The following is an 18,098-nucleotide window of genomic DNA, read 5'->3' as shown; positions in this document are numbered from 1 at the left end:
CTACTTTCATTAGGGATTCGTTCAAGAGGGAACAATATATCTATATCTAGAAGACTATGAACATCTTCTAAATCCAGAAATAAATAAAATACTAAGAGGATGGGGAGGAGGGAGAGGATAAGAGAGATCTCTAGAGGTGGGGTGAGAGAATAGGTTAAAAGGGGGTATAGAAGGATGTTTAGATTAATCAGAATGGGAGGACAAGGGAGGGATCCTTGTAGGGGGGCTAGGATAAGTTATAAGAGGGCAAGGCACAGGGTAGAAGTAAAGTAGAGGAGTTGGGGAGATAGGAAATAAGAGACGTGCACAAACAAAAACAAAGGTGAGAAGTAGAATTTGTTAGGGAAAGTATATGTCTACATATGTACATATGTGTATATAAATACATGAACATCTATATATCTACATATAAATATATCCACACTTAATTACAGCCTTTGGTGGGGTGGGGAGGAAGAACAAAGTAAAAAGTGCACAGCAGAGAACAGAAAACTAATAGGGAAGCAAAGAAAAAATGGACAGCTCTCAACACAATGCATAGTACTATTGCATAGGCTTTCTTGAAGTGGAAATTTATTGCTATGTATTTTTAATGCTCCTTTGCATTTTGCTATACACATGACAAGCTTTTTTTCTTATTATGTATTTACGTTTTTTATATTTACGTTTATAATGTGTTTCTTTTTCTTTTCTTATTGTGTATTTAAATTTCAGTAATAACAAAAGACAAAAACATATTTACATATTCCTAAAGTGTCTTGTAGATTCTTAAGCATAAACTTGTTGGCATGTAAAATGAACACAATTGTTTGGTAATTTAAACATTCCTTGACCTTGGCATTCTTTAGGATTGGTATGTAAAATGATCTTTTTTAATCCAGTGGTCACTGTTGTGTTTTCCAAATTTGCTGGCATATTGAGTGCAGCACTTTAACAGCATCAGTTTAGGATTTAAAATAGCCCAGCTGGAATTCCATCACCTCCATTAGCCTTATAGTTAATAATACCTCCAATGCCCACTTGATTTCATTCTCCAGTATGTCTGGCTTTAGATCAAAAACTGTACCATCATAGTTATCAGTGATATTAAGATCTTTCTTGTATAGCTCTTTTGTATATTCTTGCCACTTCTTAATCTCTTCTGCTTCTGTTATTTTTTTTAAATTTTATCATGCCGATTTTTTATATGAATCTTCCCCCATGTATTTCTAATTGTCTTGAAGGGATTTGCTGTTTTTCCTGTTCTATTGTTCCCTTCTATTTCTCTGCATTATTAATTTAAGAAAACTTTCTTATCTCTCCTTGCTTTTCTCTGGAATTATGAATTCAATTGAATGTATCTTTCCCCTTCCCCTTTGCCTTTTAATTTCCTTCTTTGCTCAACTGTTTGTAAATCATCATCAGACCACCATCTTGCTTGCTTGCTCTTCTTTTTCTTTGGATTTTGTTTGTTTCTGTCTCCTGTACAATATTGTGAACCTTTGTCCATAGTTCTTTAGGCACTCTATTTATCAGATATAATCCTTCAAATCTGTCCATCACATCACATATACATAAAGGATGTTATTTAGGTCATACCTATATGGTCTGATGGCTTCCTCTACTTTTTTTTAAGTCTGAATTTTGCAATAAGAAGCTCATAATCTGAGCCACATTCAGCTTTAGGTCTTATTTTAATTGAGTGTGTGGAGCTTCTCCACTTTTGCAGGCTGCAAAGTATATAATCAGTCTGATTTCTGTATTGAACATCTGGTGATGCCCATGTGTAATGTCAGCTTTTGGGTTTTTGAAAATATTTGTTATGACCAGTTAGTTTTCTTGAAAAAACTATACTCCAAGGACAAATTTGCTAGTTATTCCAATTATCTCTTGATTTCTTACTTTAGCGTTCTAATCTCCTGGGATGGATGTGACTTTTCTTTTGGTATATTATTTCTAGAAAATGTTGTAAGTCTTCATACAGTTGATCAACTTGGGCATCTTTGGCATCAGTGGTTGGATTATAGACTTGTACACTTGTATTACCGTGATGAGTAATGGTTTGTCTTGGATTTAAACAGATATCTTTTTTGTTCATTTTTGAGATTATACCCCAGTACTGCTTTTCCCACCTTTTTATTGAACATTAGTGTACTCCATTTTTTTCTGAGTGATCATTGCCCACAGTAGTATATGTCATGATCACCTGAATTAAACTTACCCACTAAAATCCATTTAAATTCGATGACACACAAGAAGTCATTGTTTAATCTTTCCATCTCCTACTTGACCACATCCAGCTTTCCTTACTTTATAGGTCTTTCATTCCAGGTTCCTATGTATAACTATCTTTGCAGCAACAGACTTTCCTTTCATCACCAGACACATCTCCACCTGAACTTCCTTTTGGCTTTGTCCCAGATGCTTCATTAGTACTGGAACTACCTATAGTTGTCCTCCACTCTTCACCAGTACTGTATTGGACCCCTTCTGACCTGAGGGGCTTATCTTCAGATTTCATCTCTTTTTATCATTTTAATACTTTTTATGGGATATTCTTGGCAAAGATACTGGAGTTGTTTGCCATTTCCATCTCCAGTGGATCACCTATTGTCAGAACTCTCCACTGTGACCTATCTGTCTTGGGTAACCCTGCAGTACATAACTCATGGTTTCATTGAATTATGCAAGCCCCTCCACCATGAAAGGCAGTGATCAGGGGGATGGGAGTAGGAATTTTTTTTTTAATTCAGCAGTTTACATTTCTAGTACAGTAAATCTCAGTATATTTGACCCACAGGAACACAATTTTCAAGAGTCCTCAATTAGTTTTTTAAGGGCATAAATTGTCCTTAAAGTCAAATATTAAGAACCCCTTGTATAAAAGCAAAAAGGAAAATACCTTGGACAGAGACTTGGGGGTAACCAAAGGTGAGTGAACATGACTTGGAAGGCCTGGCATGCAAAGTTATCAAGAGAAATGCAGATCTCAGTGAGTGGCAGAAGATGGAAGAGTGAAAAAGAAAAAAAGTTTAATATGAAAGCAAATTTGTTCATTATGGAGAAGATATTCCTAAGAAAATAGAAAAGAAGTTAGGTTTTAAAAACAGATATTGAGGGTATTGGTAGGGTTGAGGGGAAAAAGAGTAAGGGAACAGCCAGTTGTGTATAGGTGATGAGGTTTATACAAAGGCCTCTGGGGGTTCCAGAATCATCAGAATAATATTACTAGCTACCATTTATATATCAATTTAAGTTTTACAAATATTTATGTTGTAATGTCTTATTTGACTCTCATAAAAACTATTCTGTTTGTGTTTTAATAGTATTTCCCCCCAGTTAAATATCAAGAAAAAATTAGCATTTGTTTTTACAGGATTTTGAGTTCCCCCACCTTTTCCCTCCCTTCCATCTCCTCTTCTGAAAATGTTAGGCAGTTTGATATAGTTTATGTATGTGCTATCACATAAAACTATTTTGATATTAATCACAGTTGTGAAAAAAGAAACAGATCAAAAGAAAAAAAACAAGAAAGAAAGAAGGGAAAAAATGCTTTGATCTGCATTCAGAACCATCAGTTCTTTATCTATATATCAATAGCATTTTCCTTTGTGAATCCTTTGTACTTGTCTTATATCATGTTGCTGAGAAGAGCTGAATCATTCATAGTTGATCATCATGCAATGTTGCTGATACCATGTACAAAGTTTTCCTTGTTCTGTTCATTTCATTTTGTATCAGCGTGTACAAGTCCAGGTTTTCCTGAAATCTACCTGTTCATCATTTCTTATTGCACAATAGTATTCCATTACATTCATATACCACAGTTTGTTCAGCCATTCCCCAATTGATGGGCTTCCCCTCAATTTCCAATATTTAGACACCATGAAAAGGGTGGCTATAAGTATTTTTGCACATGTAGGTCTTTTATCCTTTTTAATGATCTCTTTGGGATATAGACCTAGTCGCGATATTACTGGATCAAAGGGTATAGTTTCAAATTGTTTCCCAGAATGCTTGGATCGGTTCATAACTCCACCGCCAGTGCAATAGTGTTCCAGTTTTCCCACATCTTCTCCAGCATTTATCATTTTCCTTTTCTCTCATATTAGCCAATCTGATAGGTATAAGGTGGTACCTCAGAGTTGTTTTAATTTGCATTTCTCCATATGCCTATAGATAGCTTTGATGTTTTCATCTGAACACTGCCTCTTCATACCCTTTGACGATTTGTCACTTGGGGAATGGCTTGTAGTCTTTTAAATTTGACTCAGTTTTCTACATATTTGAGAAATGAGGCATTTATCAGAGGTACTTGCTATAAAAATCATTTCCTATTTTTCCACTTTCCTTTTAATCTTGGTTGCATTGGTTTTGTTTGTATAAAAGCATTTTAATTTAACACAATCAAAATTATCTATTTTATATTTTGCAATGCTCTCTATCTCTTGTTTGTTCATGAATCTTTACTTCCCCATAGATCTGACAGGTAGACTATTCCTTGCTGTTTTATCAACCCAGTTTGCAGCTTCTGTGGGGGTGTAAGACACCCCCCCCCCCACAGCCAGCACCCAGGAGACTGCTGGGACGTTGGGAAAGCACAGGTTCTTTTTATCTGCTTAAACAAGGAAAGCACAGTGAAGGCGTTGACCAGCTTAATTTAATCCAGCATTCAGTTAGCATACAGACAACATTCATTTAGTTCAGGGGAAAAAACACGAGCATTCAGTTAGTTCAGGGGAGCATATGGGCAAGCATCAACAGACAGGCCAAATACAGATTACAGTCAACTAGTTCAGGGGAACAAACAGCCAGTATCCTGAAGTTCAGAATACTCATTTAGCTCAGGGGAAAAAAAAACCATCACCCTGAACTTCAGAACTAAATACAAACAAATTAAAAATATCAACAAACAGACCCAATACAATTCATAGTTACCAACATCTGGGCTCAGCCCGACAGCAAGGGCTGGCCCAGAGTCATGCTCCTCACTGCTCCCACACCAACTGGAAAAGGAAAGAGCTCTTCAAGCTGTCTTCTTCCCTCTTATAGAGTTTTTGACATCATCAAGCCCTGCCTGAATGACTAGGGCCGATTGGTTCTTGAGTTGGCCCCTTCCCCTAGCATAGACTAGGTTAACACCCAATAGGGCGTGGCTCTGGAGTTAACACCTCCCCTCAGCCAGCCCCATGACTCATCATACAGGAAGTTCTCTGCTTCCTGGCATGATCTCTGGGCTTCCTGCCCCGGAAGAGAAGCAGCAAGCCCGGGGAAAGGTGAAGAGCTTCCCCAAAGATGACTCCACCATTCTGGTTACACTCCACCCCTCACAATGTTCTAGGATGCACAGTCCAATAGATTGTTTTTTAATGAACATTGCTGCTTCTGACATGCTCCTTACTTATCTTTCTGCCCACTGATAGTAACAATAACTGACATTCATACAGCACTTTAAGGTTTACACAACACATTATAGCCACTTCTCCTCCTGTTAACAAAATTTCTAACATTGGAATCTTTTGGAAAGAATCAAATGAAGAAAAGAATTGCCCTTTGTTGATGAATTCTCTGTTCTCATTCTTTCTTCTTATTACTTTCCAGGTTGCATTCAAGACTTCCTTTACCATGTCCCAGATCTTCATACTGAAACTCATTCCAGTCCTGGAATTCACAACTCAGAAGTATTTACCAGACCAGAAGTCTCTCTCTTTGACTGGGTAGCTCCTCTCAGACTTTCCATTTCAGGAAGGAGCACAGGTCAGCTATGTCTCATACCACTCCAGTCTGTACTCCTGACTTTGTATACCATGCCTGGCAAATAATTTTGTCTTTTCTCACTCCAATTTTCAGATTCCTTTCTTTTCAAGAAAACCCCAAATGGGGTAATGAAGAGGCAAACATGACTGAAGCAACTGAATAACACCAACAGTAATAAATGCTTGTTGATAGATTGCTTTCCCATTAGAAGTGTTTCTTTTTCACTCTAACTCACTTCAAGGCCTTAAACAAGTCACTTTACACTTCTAAGTCTCAGTTTCCTCATCTATAAAATGAGAGTTTGGACTAGGTGACAATCAATTGACAAACATTTATTAAGCACCTGTTATATGCCATTTACCATGTTCTAAAATCCCTTCCTGCTCAAAATCTATGATACTATGATTCAAGGACAGAATTTAGGAGTTCTGTGATTTTAAGGGGAAAAAAATGGTCCCAATTTGGCATAAGGTCAAACCCACATGTGAGGAGGTCTATGAGTGGGAGCTGAGTGGCAGAAGGGAATGGCTTTCAGTTTTCAAAGTCAGAAGGATACAGGCAGTCAAGCAAGTTATTATACTTGAAGCTCAAAGCAAAACAATTTACAGTTTAAATCTATGAAATAATTTGCACATGCACACACACATGCACACACACACACACACACACACACACACACACACACAGCAAAATCAGGCAATTAATAAGAAATGCAGGACTTCAATCCAAGTAAATCAATATCACCCTAGGACCAGACCAGCTTACTATTTATCATCATGCACAAATCTATGGTCCCTCATCCCCTGCCCTCCCACACATACCTGGTACCCTACATTATTTCTGTAAGAGTCTAGAAATATAATTTCCTTGGGGATGAAGTCATAGTTTGCAAATATTCCATATTGAAATTAGCATATCATAGATGTTCTACAAGAATGTAAGTAAAACAGTCTTGGAGTATAAAATTAATTAATGTAAGGGTAGAATTATAAGGATGTTTCTCCAGAGTTTAGCTCAAATATTCCAAATTGACAGACAGAGTAGTGCATAGAAAATACTTTTCTCATAACAAATGCAGCAGAGTCTTCTTAAGATTCCAGAAATATTGCTAATGCAGTCTTTGTCATAATTCACTGTTGCTATTTCTCGTGATAGCTGAAAAGGAAAATGGAAAAATATACAACATTGAACTTCTCAGAATCTCAAGCAGTACTTGATTTTGATTCTATCTTTATGTTTATGTATTTATTCATCATTGTACCTGTGATTTTGACAAGTAAGCTTTTATGGCACAAACAAAACAGGAAAGAAAGAAAGAATATCTTCTCTTGCTTCTCAAATAAGTTTAGATTATTCTGAAAGTCTTTATGATTCATTCCAGACTCTTCAAAGTCCAATTAAAAAAAAAGGATTCCCCTTTGCATTTCTTCCAAGTCAATGACTTGTCTGATTCCCATTTATTGGAAAGTTTGCAAGGAGTAGATCGTGACACAAAAACTTCCTCTGAAATGAAACATCCAGACTATCGTTTTGACTCTTTTTTTTGGTGAGTTGAAAATGTTTGGAAGTGTCTGGGAAGAATGTTTTTGCTAGAAAGAAATTACACACACACATATGCACACACACACAAAAACCCTTTTGTGTTCATGGGAGAAAAGTAAAATATTAAAGAGATAACCCAATTCTCGTGAATGAATGCCAGTTCTAGACCTCAAGTGAACTGAGTGTTTCCTAATCTTCAAATCCTCAGCTCAAATCTATACTCTTGCTTGGCTCTTACTTTACTTCAGTAAAAAGTTAAGATCATACTCTGCTTTTAGGTATAATGTGACAAAACCTTTCTTTCATTTGTTAAACTAAACCTGAGAGATTAGGTAGTAATCTTGGATTTAGAATAGACCTCTCAAATCAGAGTGGGTTTTCTAGATCTTTCTCATGCCAGATAGGAATTTCTGGGACAACCCCATGATGACTCCAGAAGCTCTGGAAGTGGCTTGAGATCCAAGGGTAATGTGATCTTACCGCTTCTCACCCCCCAAACAGTATTATCATAACAGTTTTAATACAAGAGCCCACTCACCTGGGTAGCCACATTCACCTAAAGTTAAGAAATACTTACAAAACTCCTATCATATGCTAGGGACTGTGGTAAGTAGTCAAGGGTACAAAGGCAAAATAAAACAGCCTCTGTTACATTGTAAGAAATAGGGATACAAAACAAAAACACACATAAGTAAATCCAAAATATAACCATCCAATCAACAAACCTTTACTATGCACCTACTATGTACCAAGCACTCTGCTAAGATAAGCACTGCTAGGGAAAGGAGACTAGTTAAAAAAGGGTCTCAGAGAACAATGGAAGGGTAAGGAAAAGTGGGATAGAAATAATCTGTAGATGGGGCAAATATGATTGTGTACAAGGGAATAGACTGCTTAATAAGCCTAATATTGGAAATCACCCAGCTTCTAAGTGTAGCCAAAAGGTACTTAGTCATAGCATGAGAAAATATATTGAATACACTTTTAAACCAAATAATTCTTACAGAATGTGAAATAAGAATAAATTATTATTATTAGCAATGTGTATGTTCTCCCCCCTTATTATAGCGGCATGTTTTAATTTAGAGAACATTCAAAAGAGATTCCTGTTTCAGTCCTTGTACACATGGGATATAGGTGTTTTAATCCTTGGTTTGTTTACCAGGAATTTAAGAACAAAGCTAGTCAGGAATATAAAATATATATTCTTTATCCTAGATAAGAAGTACTGGGATGGAAATAGGATTAGTGTTTAGATTCCTGGGTCTATACTGTATACCACATCTTGCCTTCATTGTTGTTTTTTTTTTTCCCCCAAAGCATTCGTAGATTCAGATTTTAGGCTAAAACAATTTTAAAAATTTCACTTAATGGTTGTGGTTGTAATGTCTGGGCACATATTTAACTCTGAGACTTCTAGGGTTAAATTTCTTCTGCAATGTACAGGATTCCTTTTAGGAAATCGAGTTGATGCTGGCATATAAATTCAAATATTTGTATTTGTAACTTCCTTTCATATCTATATTGGTTACAAATAAATTTTACTTTGATTTTCCTCCTTGGAGATATAATTTATTTCTTCTATGACCAAGATAAATTGCCCTTAATAATCCATGAGGAGTATTTTCCCAACCCTGGGTACTTCCATGATGTATTTGTTACCATGATATAATTTACAAATGTTTCTATTATATTTGTAAATAAATAATATTATTTTACATGGAAAATCAAATGAGTTTGAATCTCCCCTTCTCAGTGAATTAATGCAGTGTGAATTAATGAACAGACCAATGGAATAAGATCCTAGAAATGACAATTTAAGTTTTGCCTCAAGCAATTATTGTACCACCTGCAATAGTAATCTCTCTTTGCTAGTCTCTAAGATGTAAATAAGACTCATCTTCACAGGAGTGTCAGAAGGATCTACTAGTGTATTTTCAGTGTAAGCACTTCATAAATTGCCAAGTACTCACAAATATATAAAGTAGAATAACTAAAGTATCTCTGACTCCTCAGTCCTACTTATAGCCAATTGGTAAATTCTTCCCTCTGCCTCACTTTATGCCTGAGTTTATAACCACCCTAGGAAATCAATCACACTATAAACATGCAGCAAAAGCATTCTTTACATATTGCTTTTTATGTATGCTAAGAGATATCTGAAAGCACTGGAAACTGGAAAATGCCTTGACACAACCTGGTAAATTGTAGTCTCTAGTGTCCTTTTCCCTCCTTACTTTAGAATACACCTTCTTTTCAGCTGCACTACAGAGGTTGCCTCTCAGCATTTTTACTATGGGTAGTGCCTACCAATTTACAGATAGTGGGAAGGTGCCATTTTTTCTTTATACTTGGTATATGCCAGCTACATTCAAACTGGCCTGCAATTTTTTAAGAAAAGAAAAGGAAAAAATGTAGAAAGAATAGGAGGGCAGAAGAGAGTGAACAAAAGAAAATGGGAAGAGGGGAAGCATTGTGTATAAGAGTTTGGGCAAGGAAAGAAAGGATCTTATTGAAAGGATGAGCAATTACCTCAATTAAGACCAGATTTCTCTATATCTGTGTGCTTGGGCCAGGGTACAAAATTAGGTCATAAGAGACTGACATTAGCCAGGAGATTTACTGCCATTATTAAAAAGCTTGAAAATACTATGAATTGAGTACATTTTTTAGTTTTAATCAAGAAATTTTAAGAGTAGAAAAAAGTCTGAGTCAACATTTTGTTATTTCATCTTCACTGAAGCACAATGGCAAGTACCTGCTTTATTTCTTTTAGAAATACAATATTATATTAGGTTATCTAAAAACCCAAGGATACAATAATGTTCTTTTAGTCGGTAGAGAGGGAGCAGTAGGCTAGTTTCCTTTCAAATTCCATACTTATTTTCTCTAAAAGATCTCCCATTGGTACTTTAGCTTGAGAAAATGAGATAGACATTTTATGACTGTACACTCTAACAGCTTACTAAGTTTCTAAAACATAGTTGGAAACAAAGCCAGCACAAGCACATCTAATTTTGTGATATGATTTGAAAATTCAAAACAAAAAAAACAACTCTACTACATCAAGATATAATAATGACAATAGCTATCATGTACATTGTTGTTGGTCAGTTATGTCTGACTCTTAATGACCCCATTTGGGGTTTTCCTTGCAAAGATATAGGAGTGGTTTGCCATTTCCTTCTCCAGCTCATTTTACAGATGAGGAAACTGAGGTAAACAGGGTTAAGTGACTTGCTGGGATCACACAGTATCTGATGCCAGATTTGAATCTAGGAAGATAAGTCTTCTTGACTCCAGTCCTATCACTCTATCCACTGTGCCACCTAACTGCCTGGGCATTTATACAGCTAGCACTTTAAGTTTTGAAAGTGCTTTATACATGTTATCTCATTCCATCCTCACAACAGCCCTGAAAGATGATATTATTCCATTGGTGTATATGAGAAAACCGAAGCTTAGAAAGGTTGTTACTTGCCCAGGGTCTAACAGGTTGTGTCAGAGGCAGGATTTGAACTCAATTTTTCTGACTCTGGCTCTAGAACTCTAAGCACTGTGTCACTTCATTGCCACACCATGAAAAATGTCCCTCTCTCAGCTATCAAGGCCACCACAAAGATAAACAATCCTTTAAACTAGTGATTCTCCTTCTTTTTAAAATATTTCAATTTAGTTTTATTTTCAATTCCAAATTCTCTCCTCCCTCTCTTCCTTATTGAACCATTGAGAAGGCAAGAATTTTTTTTTTTAAATCCAACCATCTAGAATAGGGGTGGGGAACCTGTGGCCTTGAGGGCACATGTGGCTCTCTAGGTCATCAAGGGCAGCCTTTTGACTGAATCCAACTTCACAGAACAAATCCTTTTATTAATGGAATTTGTTCTATAAAGCTTGGACTCAGTCAAAAGGCCACACCCAAGGGCCTAGAAGGCCACATGTAGCCTGGGGTCTGCAGGTTCCCCACCTCTGATAGAAAACACAAAGCCAATTTTCACATTTGTCACATTACAACAAAAATAAGAAACAGAAGAAAATATCTTCAATCTACACTTTAAGAGAAGTAGCTAGGTGACTCAATGGATAGAGTGCTGTGCCTAGAGTTAGGAAGACCTGAGTTTAGATTTGGTCTCGTACTTTTATTAGTTCCAGCCCTGGGTAAGTCACTTAATCTGTAAAATGGGGATAATACCAGCTCTTACCTCCCAGGGTTGTTGTAAAGATCAAATGAGATAATTGGAAAGTGCTTAACACAGTAGCAGGTTAGCTATTATCATCAGTTCTCTTTCTGGAGGTACATAGCATGTCTCATCTTGAGTCCTTTGGAATTGTGGTTCATCATTGTGTTGATAAATGTTCCTAAGTCTTTCAAAGTTGATTATCTTGGTAATATTATTGCTACTGTATAAATTGTTCTCCTGGTTCTGCCCACACCACTTCCTAAGAGCACAAATAGCAGAGAAGAGACTGATCTACAATGCTAGAAGTGTGTTATCAGTTGCTTCCTGTACTATTGAAATTATCTGCCTGCTAAAAGCAAAATGGTTAATACGAATTTAATACTTTACTCTGTAAGGTATTTGCATTTTATTCTAAAATATATTGATATTTTGGTTTTTATATAATGTTAACCTTCAAATATGTTTCTTCCTCCTCCTGTACTCAATAAGCTGTCCCTGGACCTAAGAATTTTTAAAAAGGAAAGAGAGAGAGAGACAGAGAGAAAGAGGAGGAGGAAGGAGGAGAGGGTAGGTGTTAAGGAAGAGGAAGAGAGGGGCAAAGGAAGAGGGAGAGAGGAAGGGAGAGGCACATAGAGAAGGAGGGAGAAAGAGACAGAGAGACAGACAGTAAAAGAGAGAAAAAGAGAAATCGATTCTCAAAACAAAGGCTGATTTCCTTGTAGGCAATTAATCCCTTTATCTGAAAACACCTTAGTCCTATCTGAGGGTAACTTGTCAGGAAACAAAATTCTTCCATATGACATGAAACCACTGTGGTATCATGGTAAATGGATTAGAAATAGTCACCAGATGTAGATTTGAGATCTGCTATTAACTAGCTGTGTAATAATGGGAAGTTTCCTTAACCTAACTTCATTCCTAAAGAGAAAGTTATTCTATATAATCTCAAGGTTTCTGAGCATAACGACACAACTTTTTGTAGCTAAATTTTAGCACATTTTTAAGGCAGAACACAAAGTGAGAAATAGGATTATCATAGCAACAGGAGTTTGCCCTATACCACCTGGGTTTACCTAATGATGACTTCTTACACATTAATTTTCAGCATTAAGGAAGGCCCTCCTTAGCTTCTACACAGTTAGGAGAATGGTTCCAATAGTGGTCAGCTGGTTTGGGGTGACTGGCTTTGCCACTTTGAAGAGAGTCAGGTTAAATTGAGAGCAGGAGCCAGGCTGTATCGGGTCATTAAAAAAAAAGTATATTAGTAATCATGGAAGTCAGGAATGCATCCATAACTACGAAGATTTAATACCTTCTATCTGATTCTCCAAAATATATGTCAAAGGATTTAGCCCATTGAAGAAAACCATCCATAGGCTTATGTAGTAATATAACTACATAACATAGTATTATGGAGAGTTCCAATGTGCCTAAGAGAGAATCAGGATGAGTGATTCTGCAACTGTAATCAGTGGAAGTCACCAGCAAGCATTTGTTAAGTGCCTACTGAAAGTATTGCCACAGCTAGTTCAGTGTTTGGGAGGCTCCAAAGGAAAGTATGGGAGAGTAGAGGTATTAGACTGAAGGTCTTCAGGGCCATTGTGTTGACCTCATTGTTGTATGCCTATGAAACCTGGACAGGCTATCATCACTAGGGCAGGAAACTAAATGATTTCCTTTTGTATTATCTTAGAAAGATTCTGAAGATAACCTGGCAGAATAAGGTACTAGACACTGAGGTCCTTCCTCAACTAAACTGTCAAGCATTCAAACTCTGCTTCAGAGAGTGCAACTCTGATGGGCTGGCTACATTGTTCAAATGCAAAATGTGTGCTTGCCAAAAAGACTATTTCATGGAGAACTCACACAGGGCAAGCATTCACATGATGGTCAGAAGAAGTGATACAAGGACACTCTCAAGGTCTCTCTTAAGGACTTTGGAATTGATTGTGTGACTTGGGAGACACTAGCACAGGACCACTTAGCATGGCATGCCCACATCAGACAAGTTGCTGTGCTCTATGAGCAAAGCAGAATTGAAACAGCTCAAATGAAATGCAGGATGTGCAAATTTAGAGAATCTACCCCAAATGTTCACGTGGTAGAGCATTCCGAGCTTGTATTGATCTGATCAGCCACAATCAGACACATAGAAACTTGACTCTAGCATAGTGATGTCGTTTTGGTCCTCTTTAAGAACAAAGAACAACAACTAACCAACCATTTTCTGGGCACTGTGTTAATTGATAGGGGTGCAACTAAAAGTACAAACAGCACCTGCCCTCAAAAAGAAAACAATGCAATAGAAGGCAGGTGGTTTTCTTTAAGTGGTGAAAGCTTAATTTTCTGGAATCCACAAACTCAGTCCACTCATATCTCTTCAGAATGACTGGAACTAAACTTTAGGCTTGTCCTAAGTCATGTGTGGCAATATTTGAAAACTCTACCACCTGGATCACAGAAGGAGAATTAACGTTGTATTTCATTTATTTTTTTTTCCTATTCAAAATTTAATGTTTTATTTCCTGAATGTTTTTTTTAGGATATTTTAAAAATTTATTTAATATATTTAGTTTTCAGCATTGATTTTCACAACAGTTTGAATTACAAATTTTCTCCCCATTTCTACCCCCCCCCCCCACTACAAGATGGCGAATATTCTGGTTACCCTATTCCCCAGTCAGCCCTCCCTTCTGTCACCCCACTCTGCTCCCATCCCCTTTTCCCTTCCTTTCTTGTAGGGCAAGATAAATTTCTACGCCCCATTGCCTGTGTATCTTATTTTCTAGTTGCATGCAAAAACTTCTTTTTTTTTGTTTTTGAACATCTGTTTTTAAAACTTTGAGTTCCAAATTCTCTCCCCTCTTCCCTTCCCTCTCACCCTCCCTAAGAATTCAAGCAATTCAATATAGGCCACATGTGTATCATTATGTATAACCCTTCCACAATACTCATGTTGTGAAAGACTAACTATATTTTGCTCCTTTCTAACCTATCCCCCATTACTGAATTTTTTCCCTTGACCCTGTCCCCTTTTGAAAGTGTTTGTTTTTGATTACCTCCATCCCCATCTGCCCTCCCTTCTATCATCCCCCCCTTTTTTAATCTTCTTTCTTCTTTCCTGTGGGGTAAGATACCCAATTGAGTATGTGCGGTATTCCCTCCTCAGGTCAAATCTGATGAGAGCAAGATTCACTCATTCCCCCCTCACCTGCCTTCTCTTCTCTTCCTACAGAACTGCTTTTTCTTGCCACTTTTATGCGAGATAATTTACCCCATTCTATCTCTCCCTATCTCCCGTTCAATATATTCCTCTCTCATTCCTTAATTTATTTTTTTTATTTTTTTAATTTAAATTTATTTATTTAACATATTTGGTTTTCAACATTGATTTTCACAACAGTTTGAATTACAAATTTTCTCCCCATTTCTACCCTCCCCCCCACTCCAAGATGGCTTATATTCTGGTTGCCTTGTTCCCCAGTCAGCCCTCCCCTCTATCACCCCTGCCTCCCCTCTCATCCCCTTTTCCCTTCCTTTCTTGTAGGGCAAGATAAATTTCTACGCCCCATTGCCTGTGTATCTTATTTTTTAGTTGCATGCAAAAACATTTTTGGTTTTGAACATCTGATTTTAAAACTTTGAGTTCCAAATTCTCTCCCCTCTTCCCTTCCCACCCACCCTCCCTAAGAAGTTGAGCAATTCAACCTAGGCCACACATGTATCATTATGTATAACCCTTCCACAATACTCATGTTGTGAAAGGCCAACTACATTTTGCTCCTTCCCAACCCATCCCACTTTATTGAATTTTCTCCCTTAACCCTGTCCCCTTTCCAAAGTGTTTGTTTTGATTACCTCCACCCATCTGCCTTCCCCTTCATCATCCCCCCCCCCTTTTATTTTTTTTTTATCTTCCTCCCTCTTCTTTCCTGTGGGGTAAGATACCCAACTGAGTATGTGTGGTATTCCCCTCAGGCCAAATCTGATGAGAGCAAGGTTCACTCATTCCCCCCTCACCTGCCCTCTCCCCTCCTCCCACAGAACTGCTTCCTCTTGCCACCTTTATGCAAGATAATCCACCCCATTCTATCTCTCCCTATCTCCCTCTCTCACTATGTTGCTCTCTCATCCCTTAATTTCATTTTATTTCTTTTAGATATCTTCCCTTCATCTTCAACTCACCCTGTGTCTGCTCTCTCTCTTTTAAATATATATATATACATATATACATACACACATACATACATATATACGTACACACACACATATATATACACATACATATACACACATATATATACACATACATACACATAGATATATACATACATACACATTCACTTATATATATATATACATAAACATACACACACACACACACACACACACACACACACACATATATATATATATATACACATGTATGCATATTCCCTTCAACTGCCCTAATACTGAGGTCTCATGAATCATACACATCATCTTTCCATGTAGGAATGTAAACAAAACAGTTCAACTTTAGTAAGTCCCTTGCAATTTCCGTTTCTTGATTACCTTTTCATGCTTCTCTTGATTCTTGTGTTTGAAAGTCAAATTTTCTATTCATTTCTGGTCTTTTCACTGAGAAAGCTTGAAAGTCCTCTATTTTATTGAAAATCCATATTTTGCCTTGGAGCATGATACTCAGTTTTGCTGGGTAGGTGATTCTTGGTTTTCATCCTAGCTCCATTGACCTCCGGAATATCGTATTCCAAGCCCTTTGATCTCTTAATGTAGAAGCTGCCAGATCTTGGATTATTCTGATTGTGTTTCCACAATACTCAAATTGTTTCTTTCTGGCTGCTTGCAATATATTCTCCTTGACCTGGGAGCACCGGAATTTGGCGACAATATTTCTAGGAGATTTCTTTTTGGGATCTATTTGAGGAGGTGATCGGTGGATTCTTTCAATTTCTATTTTGCCCTGTGGCTCTAGAATATCCAGGCAGTTCTCCTTGATAATTTCTTGAAAGATGATATCTAGGCTCTTTTTTTGATCCTGGCTTTCAGGTAGTCCAATAATTTTTAAATTCTCTCTCCTGGATCTATTTTCCAGGTCAGTGGTTTTTCCAATGAGATATTTCACATGGTCTTCCATTTTTTTATTTCTTTGGTTCTGTTTTACAATATCTTGACTTCTCATAAAGTCACTAGCTTCCACTTGCTCCAATCTAACTTTTAAAGTAGTATTTTCTTCAGTGGTCTTTTGGACCTCCTTTTCCATTTGGCTAATTCTGCCTTTCAAGGCATTCTTCTCCTCATTGGCTTTTTGGAGCTCTTTTGCCATTTGAGTTAGTCTATTTTTTAAGGTGTTGTTTTCTTCAGTATATTTTTCAGTATTTTTTTGGGTCTCCTTTGGCAAGTCATTGACTTGTTTTTCATGGTTATCTCACATCCTTCTCATTTCTCTTCCCAATTTTTCCTCTACTTCTCTAACTTGCTTTTTCAAATCCTTTTTGAGCTCTTCCATGGCCTGGGACCAGTTCATGTTTTTCTTGGAGGCTTTTGTTGTAGGCTCTTTAACTTTGTTAACTCCTTCTGTCTGTATGTTTTAGTCTTCTTTGTCACCAAATGAAGAATCCAAAGTCTGAGACTGAATCTGGGTGTGTTTTCGCTGCCTGGCCATATTCCTAGCCAACTAACTTGACCCTTGAGTTTTTCAGTGGGGTATGACCACTTGTAGACTAAAGACGTCTATGTTCCATGCTTGGGGGGATGCACCAGCTCTGCCACACCAGCACTCCTCCTTCCCCAAGAACCCCCAACCTGTACTGGACTTAGATCTTCAGCAAACTCTTCACTCCTGCTCTGATCTGCCTCTTAATTCCTCCCACCAAGTGGGCCTGGGGCCCAAAGCAACTGCAGCTGTAGTTCTCTAGCTGCCCCACCTCCACTGCCCGGGGGGCGGTAGCCGTACCTCAAACTCCTTCCACTCCCGCAGCTTTTCCCACTAACTTTCTCTGTTGTCTTTGGTGTTTGTGGGTTAAGAAGTCTGGTAACCTCTGCAGCTCACTGATTCAGGGCTCTAGGGCACACTCCGCCCAGCTCCTGGTCTGGTTGGTCCACGCCACTCACGCTGGGCTCTGCTCCACTCTGCTCCACTCTACTCCCAGCTCCTTGTGGGATAGACCTCACCCAGAGACCATCCAGGCTGTCCTGGGCTGGAGCCCTGCTTCCCTCTGCTGTTTTGTGGGTTCTGCAGTTCTAGAATTTGTTCAGAGCCATTTTTTATAGGTTTTTGGAGGGACTCGGCAGGGAACTCACACTAGTCCCTGCTTTCCAGCTGCCATCTTGGCTCAGCCCCCTATTTCCTCTAAGGTTGTATTTTAAACAATTTCCACTAAAGTGTTACTGATGTGGCAGTAATCTAGGGCTCTTGAAGGCTAAGTCAGAACATGCCAATTCTGGAAGGCCCCATAGAACTAGAAAAGTTTCACATCCAAGACTGGCCATAGATTCTGCACTTGTTATCTGAGGACCAGTCTAACTGGGCTCAGCAGAACCACAACAGCATGGGGTTGCTGCTGGTGGTTCTTGGGGATTGTTTTCATTTAACTGTAGCTTGTCAGGAACACTATCTACTGAGCCATAAGGGTTGGG

Source organism: Trichosurus vulpecula, chromosome 1 (assembly GCF_011100635.1).
Source record: "Trichosurus vulpecula isolate mTriVul1 chromosome 1, mTriVul1.pri, whole genome shotgun sequence".
Lineage (NCBI taxonomy): Eukaryota > Metazoa > Chordata > Mammalia > Diprotodontia > Phalangeridae > Trichosurus > Trichosurus vulpecula.
This window is presented reverse-complemented; position numbering follows the sequence as displayed.